This window comes from Mesitornis unicolor, unplaced genomic scaffold, assembly GCF_000695765.1.
Source record: "Mesitornis unicolor isolate BGI_N332 unplaced genomic scaffold, ASM69576v1 scaffold27395, whole genome shotgun sequence".
Taxonomy (NCBI): domain Eukaryota; kingdom Metazoa; phylum Chordata; class Aves; order Mesitornithiformes; family Mesitornithidae; genus Mesitornis; species Mesitornis unicolor.
In genome coordinates, this window is record NW_010183921.1 from 1 (window position 1) to 3,535 (window position 3,535).

The following is a 3,535-nucleotide window of genomic DNA, read 5'->3' on the forward strand; positions in this document are numbered from 1 at the left end:
TATATATATTTAAATTAGTCTAAATGGAACAATGCTGAAAACATACAGAAGACTTCATTGAAAGTTCTGTTAGGTTATTTTTTTTCTCCCGATGTTATTAAAGTCCCATCTCTCTCCCTCTCTTTTTTTTTCAAACATGAGTTTGCATGAGAGAGCAGAACAACACATTTCCAAATAGTGTTCTTATCTCTGTATAATGTTATTATGCAAACTATAACCAAACTAGATGACAATCCTCCAGTCAGACCTTTAGTATTAAGAGCTTTCAAGGCTCCAGGGCAGATTGTTGTTAGTGGGATAGTTAATTAAATGGATGTTGGATTATGACTTTATATAAAAAACCTAAGAAAATCTGGAATTGTATTTATCCCCTGGGGTTTTTTTGCTTTCTGTTTAACAAATATTAATTGAACTCATTGCTCCATGAAACAGCAAGTTTCCTTACTGCAATGAGGTCACTACAGAACTTCAGGTAGCTGCTTCTCTCTTCTGCAGTTTGGGATAATGTGGGAAGTGGGAAATGCTTTTTCTCTCTTTAGCTTTTGGGGAGAGACCTCCTTTGGGTGCACGGTTCAATACAACGGCTGTCCTGCCCACTTTTTCATGGGTTGCACACCAAGCACTTTTGTGGGTGAAGCCCAATTGTGGGGTGAGAACTCCCAGGTGCAGAGGGATTTTCTGAGAGAGCTGCCCTTGCCTTTCAGGGCCACTCTGGGCTGCCCTGCTCTGTCACACCGGAGGGGACAGGAGCCCATACTGGGGTGCAGCCGGGACCCCTAGAGCGCTCCGAGCTGCATCGGGGCGGACGGCGGGGGCGGGCGCTGTCCGTGGTGCTGCAGGCGCGGCACCCGTCACCTCTCACCTCTTCCTGGGGGAGCCTTCTGGTGGTCCTCACCTCTTGGGTAGTGGTCAAACCCCAGCAGCACGGGGGTGCAGAGTGGCACTGTTTCTCAATGGTGCTGTACAGATGTGTCATGGGCCTGGCAAAATTTTTCCTGGTTGATGCAAATACTCAAGACTCAGCTGTCAGGTTTTCTTGGCAGCCCTTTTCTACACCTGGGCTAAATCGCATGTGTGACCCTGAGGGTGTCTAATGACCCCGACTCCTGACTGTTTACGTCTGCTGGGAACATTTCTAATATTAAGTTTCTCCAGGGCTCAGCAGGTGTTTCTGAGACGTAATTCCCACAGTCTGTTTTAGCTCGGGGCATGTATTAGTATTGCACTCTACATCCCTTTAGGGCTTGTAAGCAGAAGAAAAATGTCAGTTTTTCTCGGGGGAGAGGGGGTAGGAATTGTTGGATCCGATGCGTATGCAAATCTGCCTTCATACTTTTTCATTTTAATCCTTCCTTGTAAGAGGAACCTTTCAGCCTCTAGATCAAAGACATTCGCATACCTTTTCCAGGTTAGTCCTGACTTAGCTATATATATATAAAGTAAGCATACTTTACCATGATGTGTCAGCACTATTGCCTATAATCCTAATCATAAATGAAGAAGGAATCTTCTAGACCTGATATTTCTAAAGGTTTTGCCCCACTGTTCTTCTAGTGTTGTATATCCTGTCTATAGGAAATCTGAAGACAGTAACTGCTTCTTACTGTATTAAGGGTGCTAACACAACAACGTTTTGTTTCAGTAGTGGTTTTACAGAAGGATCTGTAATACAGATCTTGAATTCTATTGATGTCCATCTAGACAACAGGGAAATGGTCAGACTTGTTTACCCAGTCCCTGTTTTTCAACAAAATTCTGCTTTACCTTGCTCAATCAGAAAATTCAACATGAATACTTTGTGAATCATTATAGAGTTTAACCTAATTATCCTGTTCTTAGAAATGTAAAAAAACCTCACACAAACATTACTTGTCTCCCCCCCAAAAAACTCAACAAAAAAAAACCCCACCCCTAAACCAAAACCCTACACCAAAATCTAACATTGTAAAAAATTAGGTCAGCTTCTTTCTTGGTCATTAATTCCTGTGTGGGTTTGGCTAGCAAAGGAAATCTAAGGGGGGTGAGAATGTAGGTGAATGAAGCTGGTTTATATCCAGTGTCTGGGTAGCAATCTTGCAAGAAGCCAAGAGCGGAGAAAGAATAATCAGGGACTGTACTGACTGAAGTGTCTTGGGGCTGAAATGTTTTTACAGAGAGACTCTGCTGACCCTGCCTAACTCTTTACTTTGCAGATCAGCTGCTCTGAGCAGATGCCAAGATCAGCAGCAGTAGAAGTTCATCTGGCAAATGTTCAAGTGCTGTTCTAGTTGATCTGCACAGGCACTAGTGCACAAATCTTCACATCAAAGAACCACAAAGAGCACTAGAAACATCTTAGGACTTGGTCTCAGCTGTGCCCATGTGTGTGGATGTGCATGTATATAAATTCTCATTCTATCTTTTCAACATTATCAATGGGATTACTGTTGAAAAAGATGATAGAGGAGTTATTTTCAAGTAGGAATGAGTGAAGTTTGAAGTCTATATCTGTGTTGATGTATGGTTGAAAGGAACTTCCTGAAGCCCAAGCCCCATGCAAGCAATTGTACCATGTGCATATGATAAATGGATCGAGCATTTTGTTAAAAGCAGATGTGTTATGGCCCATAATACATCGATTGGTTCAAAAGCCAGCACTTCCAAGGGGCAATTGGTTGCCTTCCCACTAAGAAGTGTTCTACTTTCCATCTTGAATTTGCTCGTGGTGAATTTGTTCTTTCATTAGTATTGTTCCTTAGCTTAAATATGTCTTTACCTCCCCTGGAGTTTACCATCCTCCCCAGTGTTTAAAGAATACAGTGCAATTCCACTCAGGTGAATAGACACTTATAGCAAGAAAATTGTCCTGAGATTGTAGCAAAGTAGAGACAAATTCACCTTGAAATCTGTCACAAAGTAGTAGATTTTATTTTCTTTGTGCTTTCAAATGCACTACCTGCTTTTTTGTGTAGCCCTGCAACAGAATTTCCTCCATCCTAAGCTACAGTGAAAAATGCTTATTATCAGGTGACCTTTATCCTGTCTTTTACGACAAGTTTTTACTCTGTAATGGTATCAAACTTTCTCCTATTCTCCTTGAGGTTTTCCAAGTTTCTCTCTGTAATTGTGCAGTTATCCTCCATATCATCTCTGGTTCCAAAATTGGTGGTTGTATCAAATTCAGCTGGTGTGGTCCTGGTTTTTTTTTTGTGCTAACCTAACAAAATGAAAAGACCTACTAAAACTGATCAATTCCAGGGAAGGTTCTTGAGGAGCATGAACATTTGCTGTCTTCTGGTCCAATGCCTTCATAAATGCCTTCCTGAAAGTATGAGTTTATTGATTTCTACATTTGGCTTTTACCTTGTTGTGGTAATTGTCCAGCACCTTAATTTCAGGAAACCACTTGTATTTTTCCTTAGTTTTTATACCGTTATCTTTATTTTAGCACAAGATCTTTGTCATCTAAGGAACCAGTTCACTTTTCTCATCTCGCTTTGCTCAGCAGTCTAAGAATTCTGTGCATACAGGGAAGAGTAGAGCCCTTATTCTATAT